Here is a 13,304-nt window from a genome sequence, read left to right as displayed (position 1 = left end):
TGGGGTTCACGGGCAGTTTCACATGCGATTTCACTGTCAGAGCGGGGTATGTGTATTTCGGGGGTGCGTGGGAAGTTTCACACGCGATTGGCCCTGTGCGAGTGGGGTACGTGTATTACTGGGGTTCGCGGGAAGTTTCACATGCGATTGGCCCTGTGCGAGCGAGGTACGTGTATTACTGGGGTTCGTGGGCAGTTTCACGCGCGATTTCGCTGTCAGAGCGGGGTACGTGTATTTTGGCGTGCGCGGGAAGTTTCACACGTGATTGGCCCTGTGCGAGCGGGGTATGTGTATGACTGGGGTTGGCAGGGAGTTTCACACGCGATTGGCCCTGTGCGATAGGGGTATGTTTATTTCGGGGGTTCGTGGAGAGTTTCACACGCGATTGGCCCTGTGCAAGCAGGGTACCTGTTTTTCGGGGGTGCACAGGAAGTTTCACACGCGATTGGCCCTGTGCGAGCGGGGTACGTTTATTACTGGTGTTCGTGGGAAGTTTCACACGCGATTGGCCCTGTGCAAGCGGGGTATGTGTATTTCGGGGGTTCGCAGGGAGTTTCACACGCGATTGGCCCTGTGCGAGCAGGGTACGTGTATTACAGGGGTTCGCTGGGAGTTTCACACGCGATTGGCCCTGTGCGAGCGGGCTGCGTGTATTTCGCGGGTGCGCGCGAAGTTCCACACGCGATTGGCCCTGTGCGAGCGGGGTATGTGTATGACTGGGGTTCGCAGGGAGTTTCACACGCGATTGGCCCTGTGCGACAGGGGTATATGTATTTCGGGGGTGCGCAGGAAGTTTCACACGCGATTGGCCCTGTGCGAGTGGGGTACGTGTATTACTGGCGTTCGTGGAGAGTTTCACATGCAATTGGCCCTGTGCAAGCAGGGTACCTGTTTTTCGGGGGTGCACAGGAAGTTTCACATGCGATTGGCCCTGTGCAAGCGGGGTATGAGTATTTCGGGGGTTCGCAGGGAGTTTCACACGCGATTGGCCCTGTGCGAGCAGGGTACGTGTATTACTGGGGTTCGCTGGGAGTTTCACACACGATTGGCCCTATGCAAGCGGGGTACGTGTATTTCGGGGGTTCGCAGGGAGTTTCACATGCGATTGGCCCTGTGCGAGCAGGGTACGTGTATTACTGGGGTTCGCTGGGAGTTTCACACGTGATTGGCCCTGTGCGAGCGGGCTATGTGTATTTCGGGGGTGCGCGCGAAGTTCCACACGCGATTGGCCCTGTGCGAGCGGGGTATGTGTATGACTGGGGTTCGCAGGGAGTTTCACACGCGATTGGCCCTGTGCGACAGGGGTATATGTAATTCGGGGGGGGGTCCGCAGGAAGTTTCACACGCGATTGAACCTGTGCGAGTGGGGTACGTGTATTACTGGGGTTTGTGGAGAGTTTCACATGCAATTGGCCCTGTGCGAGCAGGGTACCTGTTTTTCGGGGGTGCACAGGAAGTTTCACACGCGATTGGCCCTGTGCGAGCAGGCTACGCGTATTACTGGTGTTCGCGGGAAGTTTCACACGCGATTGGCCCTGTGCAAACGTGGTATTTGTATTTCGGGGGTTTACAGGGAGTTTCACACGCGATTGGCCCTGTGCGAGCAGGGTACGTGTATTACTGGGGTTCGCTGGGAGTTTCACACGCGATTGGCCCTGTGCGAGCGGGCTACGTGTATTTCGGGGGTGCGCGCGAAGTTCCACACGCGATTGGCCCTGTGCGAGCGGGGTATGTGTATGACTGGGGTTCGCAGGGAGTTTCACACGCGATTGGCCCTGTGCGACAGGGGTATATGTATTTCGGGGGTGCGCAGGAAGTTTCACATGCGATTGGCCCTGTGCGAGTGGGGTACGTGTATTACTGGGGTTCGTGGAGAGTTTCACATGCAATTTGCCCTGTGCGAGCAGGGTACCTGTTTTTCGGGGGTTCATAGGAAGTTTCACACGCGATTGGCCCTGTGCGAGCAGGGTACGTGTATTACTGGTGTTCGTGGGAAGTTTCACACGCGATTGGCCCTGTGCAAGCGGGGTATTTGTATTTCGGGGGTTTGCAGGGAGTTTCACACACGATTGGCCCTGTGCGAGCAGGGTACGTGTATTACTGGGGTTCGCTGGGAGTTTCACACGCGATTGGCCCTGTGCGAGCAGGGTACGTGTATTACTGGGGTTCGCTGGGAGCTTCACACACGATTGGCCCTGTGCAAGCGGGGTATGTGTATTTCGGGGGTTCGCAGGGAGTTTCACACGCGATTGGCCCTGTGCGAGCAGGGTACGTGTATTACTGGGGTTCGCTGGGAGTTTCACACGCGATTGGCCCTGTGCGAGTGGGGTATGTGTATGACTGGGGTTCGCAGGGAGTTTCACACGCGATTGGCCCTGTGCGACAGGGGTATATGTATTTCGGGGGTGCACAGGAAGTTTCACACGCGATTGGCCCTGTGCGAGTGGGGTATATGTATTACTGGGGTTCGCGAGCAGTTTCACACGCGATTTCGCTGTCAGAGCGGGGTACATGTATTTGAGGGGTGCGCGGTAAGTTTCACATGCGATTGGCCCTGTGCGACCGGGGTACGTGTATTACTGGGGTTCGCGGGGAGTTTCACATGCGATTTTGCTGTCAGAGTGGAGTACGTGTATCCAGTGGGGTGCGTGGGGAGTCCCAAACGTAAATTGGCAGTGTGGATCCTCCCGGGTGTGCCCTCTACCCCCTCCACAGCCCCTGCAGGCAGCCCACACCACAGGGGACTACCCAGCACCCCTGGTCATGTCCCGCAGGCAGCCCATCCACCATGGGCATGCCCCCCAGCCAGCCCACATGTCACCTTGCACTAGTGATCACCAACGTATGTCCCACTGTACCCCCACCCACCCAGCATTGGGCACCTTCCAGCAGGCCCTGACTCATGTCCCCCTGCATCCCCACCCCCCAGCAGTGAGGAGCACCTGCCAGCAGGCCCCGACTCAGGTCCCCGCGCACCCCCACCCACCCAGCATTGATGGGCACCTGCCAGCAGGCCCCGACTCATGTCCCCCAGCACCCCCACCCCCCAGCACTGAGGGAAACCTGCCAGCACCCCTACCCACCCGGCAGTGAGCCTCAGGCCCTGACTCATGTCCTCCAGCACCCCCACCCACCCAGAATTGATGGGCACCTGCCAGCAGGCCCCAACTCATGTCCCCCCTACATGACATAAAGATGCACAATCATGGCCCACATCTCCACCAAAATACCACAGCACGCCACCCCAGTCTTGAGACGCAATGATTTCCCAATCCACCCCACACTGACATGCCTATCTCAAGACACAAACCAAAAGTCAACTATGTACATCAACACATGTCCGTCACACACACACACACTGGTTGGCATTGATTGTGTAAACCCACATTTTCACATGCCTGAACTCAATGAGCGAATTACACACATGGAAGTAAAATATCAAAATGTATTATGGACAAAAATAAAGCAATGAAATGAAAGCATAAAAAAAATGCAAACATGAAATGAAAAGCTGCCCAAAAAGATGAGTACATGAAAAGTATAACCAATCCAAAGAAATCCTAAAGAAAAATAGTCCAAACTCTCCCTCCACCAAAGCAAATCCAAAGAAAACGTAAAAAGTAAAATCCATTAATCCATGATGAAATCCAAAGAAAAAGTTCCAATAAATCCATTGTCCGACTATGTACACTCAATTGTCAAGGGTCCATGAGCCCAACGAAAGAACAGAAACCTATGAAAAAAACTACCTAATAAAAAAACTATATACAAATGTGTGGGGCAAAGTCCAAACACCCCAAAATAAAGGAAAACGAAAATGAAACCTAACACTAAAAACTATATACAATGGCGGCGGACTAGTCCGAAGGCTCACTTTCCGATTTCCTGGGCGAGGGCATCATCGTACTCCTGCTCAATGTCCTGGAGGCGGTCCTCTTCCATGGCCCTGAGGGTTCACAGGGACGGTGCCATGTTGACCTCCAACTCCCTGCGAATTGCCTCGAGGCACTCAGCCCGCCTCAGTGCCCTCCACATGGAGTACTCCGCCCTGACTATTGTGAGCTGTGCCTCTTCCGCCTGCCGCTGCTCCGCATCTATGGCCTGGCCCAACCGCTGCCACACGGAAGACACTTCCAATCCTTGGTCCTCCTGCCCTCTGGCCGATGCCTGCCCCTCCGATGTCAAAGGCCCCGAGCCATCATGGCTCCCACCTTGTTGCTGCTGCTGCTGTGCCTGTGCCTATGCCCTGGCTCTTGCTGCCTGCATGTCCTCCTCCGGCTGGGGTGCAGTTGTTGAGGTGGCCACCCCTGCTGGATGTCCGACGCCCGACTGTAGCAGGCATGTGTCCTCCACCAGCCTGGCCGCAGGGTCAGAGGCAGCTCCACAGGGTACCCAGGTGATACATGGGTGGGAAGATGGCATGGAGGACGACTGGCACATAGGGAGTTCAGGTGAGGAGGGGGTCGGAATAAGGTCCAGCATACAGAGGAATCCAGCCTTGGTGACCCGTCCCAGTAGGTCAACGCGGTCAACGAGGCATCCGAGATTACGTGAAGTGTCTTCACGAAAACACTGCAGGTCACCTCGCGTGGCCCGTTGACGCAACGCCATCCCAGACAGGACAGGCTCAACCCGGTCCCGGAATGCCACGTCCGCAGGGAGAGGAAGGCCAGTTGTTGTGCGCTCATCCCCTCCCTGAAAACGGGTCTGGACGTAGGCATCCCTGCTAGTGCAGGATAATGCAGTAACAGGATCGGGGACAGGATTACACACAGGCACCTCCGTGGCGGCCTGTGCTGTCTCCTGTCCCTGCCCCTGCACTGCACCACTAGCACCATCGGAATCCCCACCTCCAGACCCCGTGTGTGTCCCTTCCATGGCCTCCTCCTCCACCAAACCCCCCACCAACCTGGATGACTCCATGCCATCTTCCTCCGTCAGACCCTGTGTGGGTCTCAGCTGCCCCTTCTACTGCCGAGGAGTCCACCTCCGACCTCCGCCTCTTGGATATACCCTCGGCAGCTGCGGCCTGGGACGCGGCAACAGACTCCTCACTTCCCGACGAGATGACAACCTGGGAGGGAAGCCGGGCCTTGCATCTCCGGCTGGTGGTGCGATCCCTGCCACTTTGCTCCACAGCACCCTCTCCACCCTCTTCATCAGTTGACGCTGCAGACAGGGAGAGATAGAACACAGGCATCAGGGCACTATACAATGAACTGATACACACATGACAGTTGCACATGAGTGGCAGTGTAAAACTACAGACATGGCATCACACTCTCCAACACACATGTCATTTCAACTCACACACATGAGCAAATCAACAGGAATCTTGCACCAGGCAGCACCGTCCATACACAAACAACAGCACAAGCAGTCGAAGGTGAGCCTGAGGTCACATGAAACACAGGGAGTGCACAACACATGCACACACGCCACCAGACTGACATGCATCTGTGCATCTCCACCACTGCAGTGATAATGTCACCATCCATGTCACATCTGGCAATCAGCCTCCTACATGTCAGTGTCACATGCATCCATGTTGCATCACAGTTGCACACTTGTCACATACACACACATGCACATGTACACAGTACAGATACATGCAGCAGGAACCCCCATCCATGTGTGACACCACAACCATGCCACAGTAGATACACATAATTTTCACATGTGCGCACCCACACATGCATTTGGCCAGCATGCTTGCCAACACATACACCATCGATGTGTCTCACACATGAGTGGAATCACATGTGGCTGGTTGACGTCCCTGTACATACGCATCCATACATGGCCCTACAAAGACATATGTTGAACCGGCACACTCCTGACACACCACAACACGCACAGCGTCCAATCAGAAGGCATGTACACTTACCGCTCGACTCCAAACAGGTATGCCTCTCAAGGACCTGGACGTGGAGCCCTGGGTGTATGTGTTCCAGGACCCTCATTTGGTGGTCGGACAGGTGGCCCCAGCACCCCTTGGCATCCGCTGCCTTCATGAGGCTCCGGGCCTTGTCGAGGGTCCTGGACCTGAAGTCCTCCCAGCGCTTCCGGACATGTTTGATGTAACAGATGGCCACCCCTGCCTCATTGATGGCAGTCACGATGTCCATCCAGATCCTCGTCCATCCTTCATTGTCGGCGCGCCAACTTCCAAAGAGGGCATCATACTGCCCCAGGACTTGCTCCAGCAGGACACCAACTTCCCTAGCACTGAAGCTGGTGGCCCTCTGCCTCTCTGGCTGGGGGTTGCCAGTGGTGCCAGATGGTGTTGTGCCCGACATGGCAACCCCAGAGGCAGGTGTGGGTGGGCAACTGGGACCTGGGGCTGGGCTGTGGAGCGATGGTATCCCAGTCGGGAGCCTTCGGTTCCAGCAGGGGTGGTCACAGCAACTGCACCCCTGGCTGACATGCAGGCAGCAAATAGGAGGGCACGTGGGCAGCAGGCATGCAGGCAGCAGCGGATGGCAGGTGGGAGCTTGCTCAGGGCTCTGGGGGGCAGTAATTTCGGTCTTCTGGGCAGGAGCGTGGTCTTCCGTGTGTTGTTGCGTGGCCAGCTTGATACAGAGTCATTTGGCATGTGAAAAAATTGCACGTCAGTGTGAAATCTGAGGAAAGGCCCTTAGCGCGTAAGCGCATAAGTGACGTTACCCGCGTGGGTGTTCCCCACTACACGGGTGCATAGTGAATCAGCACGTGAGAAAACTGCATGTCACCGTGCTATTGGAGGAAAGGGCCTTAGCGCGTAAGCACGTAAGTGACGTTGCACGTGTGGGCTGGCTTAAAAGGTACGAGTATCACGCTATTTTTCATGTACGTGCTTTTTGTGGAGAGCGAGCAGGTGATTCTTGTACTTGTCGGTTCACACGCGATTACTTCACAACGTTTCCAGTTCATCCTCCCTGTTTCTTCAGACTGCGTTCTTTTCTTCTTTTGGCGGGGGTGTTGCCAACACGCACATGCGTGTCTTTTTCACATTCTTTTTCAAGGCAGACTGTGAGTCGCGCACGTATTTTCCAACTGTGGTTGCCCCCGTGTGTCGGGTATCCCTTCAGAGGTCATTGTAGGCTGCGTGTAACACGCGTACGCATATTTTTGTGTTTCTGGGTGCCACAGCGTAGTGCGGGTTCATTTTTCCACACATGTGGTCTACCAGGGGTTGCGTGCACGTGTACTTTTGTTTTTGGGGTGCCTGTGCATTGCGTGACCCGTCATCTTCCCCCAGGGGTCACAGACAGCCTTGCTAGAGCACTAGTGTACGAATTCCATCTAGTACCCTACCCCTTTCACCCCAATTGCGCAGGATAATTGTTTACTGCAACTCCCATACGCACAACAACATCAGTGCCATGGTAGGGAGGCGACCAAGCAGTAAGGGAGGCAAAGGTGGCCGATCTCAAAGAGGTGGGCATGGTGGGCGCGGTAGGGGATGTGGCCAGGATTTGCAGGGTGCCCCTAGATTCCCGTGTGTGGAGGACCAATCGGGGTCACCTATGCCCCCCAATGGTTGTGGGAAACATAGCTGACTCCATCCAAGCTCAGCCCTTGTTGTACGGGCCCATTTTGTCAACTGAACTGGCACAGGATGACTCCCAGGCTGACTTCCAGGTCACCAAGTCTAACCACATGTGTCGGTGAAAGTTGCGGTCACCAGGCCACGTGGATCTGGGGCAGCAATGTCATCTGCTGCCCCAAGTAGCCAGGGTGGGGAGGCTGCAGGGGCAGATGCAGCTCAATCCACCCCAGCTCCGAGTCTCCCAGACGGGACAGTGTCGGTCCAGGTCCATCACACCGACGTTGGCCCTGCCAACATCACCCTGCAGCCAATGCCTGCACCAAGAGCTTTGGACATTGTGCCTTTACAGGCTTCATGTACCCAGTCCACCTCCGCTTCTACCCCTACTGTGCAGAGCGGTGTAAGCCACTCAGGATCCGTACCACCCTCCAAGAAGAAGAAGAAGGGTGCTCTAGCACTACAGGCTGAGACCCCAGACACGGCTACACACTCCGGCACGTCACGGAAGCCTAGCTTTAATGACGCCGAACTTGATGCACTTGTGGCCTATGTGTCGGCACATAGCCGCTAAATGGTGGTGACTGCAGGGTGCAAGACTACGCCTGGTCAACGTAGGGCCCACTGGCAGACCATTGCGGACCACATTAGTGCCCTTTGTGAGGCACACAGCTGATGATTGCTACAAGTGGTGGAATGACCTGAAACGCAGAGCAAAGAACAAGCTGGCTTCAAATCATGCCTCTACTCTGGTGACTGGCGGTGGGTCTCCACCAGAGGACGACCAACTCACTGAACATGAGTCTGTTGCTGGAACCTTCATCACAGAGGAACAGATCCAAGGCGTGGGAGACCTACCAGATTACGAAGCATTGTCCGGTGAGTGCCCATGCATGTGTGTGTAATTCTTGTGTATGTTGCTTGGGTGACGTGTTATAATTGAGTGCCAGGTGAGGGTGTGTAGTCCTGAGTGGTATGGGTCACCCATGTGCTTCCTCCAAACCATTCACCGCCCTTGGATTTGGGTATGACAGTATCCCTTCTGACCACAGTAGCCAATTAGCAGCACATTACTGCAGTTGCCCTTGAACTGTCATCTTGCAAAAACATTGTTCTGAATTTTCAGTGTTCATTCAGCCTGATTGTTTCAATCCTCCCATTTTTGCAACGCATTTTTCTGCCCTAATGCCACATATGTGACATGCTTCTGTCATATATTACACCCCACAATGGGCGACATTTATTACCTTGTTATGGGAATGATTTGATCATTCAGGCTGATTGAGTAAGGGCCTGCTCACATTGATTTTTGGGGCCTGTTTGAATGTGGAACATGATTGTCATTTCCCGTCATGTTGAAGTGACCAGCCATTGATCTATACATCTGCCTGCCATCACTGTATCATTGTACACTGGATGTGTTACAGTGTGTGGCACATGCGTATTTTGTCACACAATTTTGCTTTTTTCATCTCATCATGTCCATCTCACATGGCTGGGTGACAGTACTCATTCAGTAACATATGGCTGTACTTGTCAAATGTACCATGGCTATGCTACATTCCATCTGTGTGCTGGCATGTGTCATGTATGTGGATTGCACATGCCACTCACAGGCTAATGTGTGCTGCCAGTGCTATCCAGCATGCTGCACATGTGTTGCTTTTCCATCTTCGAGTCCTCAGTGTGTGCTTTTTGCCTCCCCTTCCAACTCATTGACAGTGCATGCATGCCAGGGTTATAGTCATGTGGGACATGTGTAATTCATGTACTGGATCTCTGGCTTGTCAGGCCTATGTGTGTGCTATGGTGCTCATGCCTGTTTCCATTTGTTGTCTTTCATGTTTTTGCAGGTGATGACACACTTGATGCTGTTGAGGTGGAGGAGATGGTGAAGACCGAGGAGGAATCTCAGCCACGACCGGGCACTAGTGGAGGACGTGAGGTGGTGGTGGGTGAAAACCCAATCCTCCTGCAGACCATACTGTCCAGGGGTGTCTCTGGGTGCACCTCCCCAGACCTCTATGATTCAGGTGCTGAATCGGACTATGAGACTTAAGTGTTGTCGCAGGTGAGTGTTTCTGGCAGGGATGCTGTTCTGTCCAACCCACCTGCACCGGGGGTAGACCCCTCTATGGGGATGTCAGTGTTGGTAACTCTGCCTTTGGCGGTTACGGATGCAGGGTCACACTCCACAACATCTGATCCTGTTCCTGGGCCAGCAGATCAGAGGGTAAATGCAGTCCTGCAGCCTCAGGCAGTGCCAGCACAGCAAGGTGCAGATCGCCTTGCCCCAAACAGGTGTGGTGCCCGCCAACGTGGTAACTGTGCGCCACCAGGCAATACTGTATGGGAAAACGCCATGTACAGTATAGCAGCACAACAGGGATCATCGGTTGAAATGATGGCTCAGGCAATGGATATGGTGGCCACTTCCATTCTCCCCCCTGAAAGGCAGATGGAGCTCCAACAGCAGGCAACAGAGTCCATTTGCCAATCACACAGGGAGGACAACAGTGTTAAGCGACTTCAATTCAGTACTCCAACTAAGTCAGTGCCTAGTCTGGGATGCCCAAGGGAAGCCCTTAATTATATATTTTTATGACAAGTTCATGAATCTGGATGATAAACCCTTGTATAACGCCCCTCTCTTTGAATCCCCCTGACCTCACTGAGCCAAGAAGTAGGTTTGTTTTGCAAATTAAAAGATTTATTTTACAATTTAAACAATATATATATAACAATTTTATAAATAAATTAATATTTGATACCACACTTATGAAGATAATGTTGATCAACAATGGATAATATTACACTAGCTCACTTTTTTAATTACTTAAGAGTTGGTATAGAGAGGATAAAGTAGCTGAGAATGCTTTCATGGGTTCAAGGAAATGCAATGATGGACAAGAATGCAGCACAGAAATAACTGAGATGGTTTCCACAAGAGACAATATGATCACTTTTTCTTTTGACAATTCACTCCCCCCCTATGCAATATAAGGAGATGGAAGGGGAGCTCACCATTTTCAGGGATACAATCAAATGCAGTACCAATTCAGTTCCCCCTTAGCAAGCTTAGAGCAACAGGGATGATTTTAAAAACAGACAAAAATACTTTAAATGTGGTTTGCAAAGAAGTGAAAATACGCTAAAAAGGATTTTAATTCCCTATAGGAGATTCAGGGTAGGTGATAGCTACTTAAGATTAGTTCAGGTCAACACTAGCAGTGATTCATGAGGGATTATCAGGTTGAAAACGGATTTCAGCAGTTGCAAGCAAAAGACAGCAATTTTTGACAGGTGGAGAAGTTTGATTGAAATTGCAATTCGCAGCACTGAGTGCGTCGAGTGCGATTACAGAAAACCTATAAGGAGTAAAAAGTCGGTTTAGGGCTTGTTGGAAAGATGAGCATCTTAGCTTTAAAATGAAAGTTAAATCTCGTTCCTCACACCACACACGCAGTTCAAAAGATACGGACAATTTTCAGGCCGATTCATGGAATTAATGTGCGCTGAAAATTCCCGCACAGAGGTGCCAAAACGTGCGATTTGCAGTAGTGCGAAAATCGCAATGCAACTGCGAAAATCGCAGGGAAACCAGTGCACATCGATTCATGGAAGTCCGTGCGCGAGAAAAATATTGGATGTGTGCTGAAAAAGTGCGTGGCGCACGGCGACGCACAGGTCATCCAACGGCATGCGCCACGGCTGCTCCGAAATCGCACATAGCGCGGCGCACATCACAAAAGTAGGTGGAACACGGGGCGTAACACTCGGAATGGGGAACAACGCGTGAAAATATGGGCATCATGGGGGAAGTACAGGAGGCAAGTGCGCGGAACGCCCACACACTCGCCTACAACTCGTATTCATGGAATCGAATAGGGCGAACCAGCGCACGGGCAAAGACGCGCACAGGGCCAAACAAGTACACCACAAGAAAGCAGGCGGTAGCGTCCCTGCGCCTGAAATAAATGTGCGCCAAAATGTGCGCTAACAAAAAGCACCCATATACAGCTATGATGAATGATCCATACAGTGGCCCTCTAGGACAAATGAGGTGCAAAGGGGTACCGACAAACACGGACACCCGTTGTGTGAAAAATCGTGTGTGCGTGTATTACGGGGTTGGTGGGAAGTTCCACACGTGATTGGCCTGGGCACGTGTATTCCGTGGTGCACGGGAAGTTTCACACGCAAATTTGCAGGGTACGTGTATTTCGGTGTAGCGTGAAGTTCCACACGCAATTTCAGCAGGGTACGTGTACTCCGGGTGCACGGCAAATTCCACACGCGAATCCAGCAGCCTACGTGTATTTCGGGGGTGCCGGGGAGTCCCACACGTGAATTGGCCATGTGGGTCCTCCCAGCTGTTCCCTCTACACCCTCTACACACTCTATATATACTCTACACACGCAGGCGACCCACACCACAGGGGACTACCCTGCACCCTTGCACATGTCCCGCAGGCAGCCCATCCACCATGGCCATGGCCCCCAGCCAACCCACATGTCACCTTGCAGCACTGCCCACCAACGCATGTCTCCCTGCACCCCCACACCCCAGCATCCAGGGGCACCCTCCACCAGGTCCCCACTCATGTCTCCCAGCACCCCCACACCCCTGCATCCAGGGGCACCCTCCACCAGGCGCCCACTCCTGTTCCCCTGCACCCCCACCCCCCAGCACTGTAGGGCAGCCTACACCAGGCCACCACTCATGTCCCCCTGCACCCCCTCCCCCCTGCATTCAGGGGCACCCTCCACCAGGCCCCCACTCCTGTCTCCCTGCACCCCCCCATCCGTGCGATTTGCCTGGGTACGTTTATTCCAGGTGTGAGCGGGTAGTCTCACACACAATTCCATCAGGGTACGTGTATTATGGGTCTGTGTGAACTTTCACACGCGATACCAGCAGGGTACGTGTATTCCAGGGGTGTGCGGGAGTCTCACACGCGATTCCATCAGGGTACATGTATTATGGGTCCGCGTGAACTTCCAAACGCGATACCAGCAGGGTATGTGTATTTCGGGATGTGCGTGAAGTTCCACATGCAATTTCAGCAGGGTACGTGTACTCCGGGTGCACAGAAAATTCCACATGCGAATCCAGCACCCTACGTGTATTTCGGGGATGCCGGGGAGTCCCACAGGTGAATTGGCCGTGTGGGTCCTCCCAGCTGTTCCCTCTACACCCTCCACGGCCCCTGCAGGCGGCCCACACCACAGGGGACTACCCTGCACCCCTGCACATGTCCTGCAGGCAGCCCATCCACCATGGCCATGCCCCCCAGCCAACCCACATGTCACCTTGCACTACTGCCCACCAACGCATGTCTCCCAGCACCCCCACCCCCCAGCACTGTAGGGCACCCTCCACCAGGCCACCACTCCTGTTCCCCTGCACCCCCACCCCCCAGCACTGTGGGCCACCCTCCACCAGGCCCCCACTCCTGTTCCCCTGCACCCCCACCTCCCAGCACTGTAGGGCACCCTCCACCAGGCCACCACTCATGTCCCCCTGCACCCCCACCCCCCTGCATCCAGGGGCACCCTCCACCAGGCCCCCACTCCTGTCCCCCTGCACCCCCACCCTCCTGCATCCAGGGGCACCCTCCACCAGGCCCCCACTCCTGTCCCCCTGCACCCCCAACCCCCTGCATCCAGGGGCACTCTCCACCAGGCCCCCACTCCTGTCTCCCTGCACCCACCCATCCATGCGATTTGCCTGGGTATGTATATTCCAGGGGTGCGCGGGTAGTCTCACACGCAA

Source organism: Ambystoma mexicanum, chromosome 1q (genome assembly GCF_040938575.1).
Source record: "Ambystoma mexicanum isolate Mex_15411 chromosome 1q, UKY_AmexF1_1, whole genome shotgun sequence".
Lineage (NCBI taxonomy): Eukaryota > Metazoa > Chordata > Amphibia > Caudata > Ambystomatidae > Ambystoma > Ambystoma mexicanum.
Note: the sequence above shows the minus strand (reverse complement) of the source record.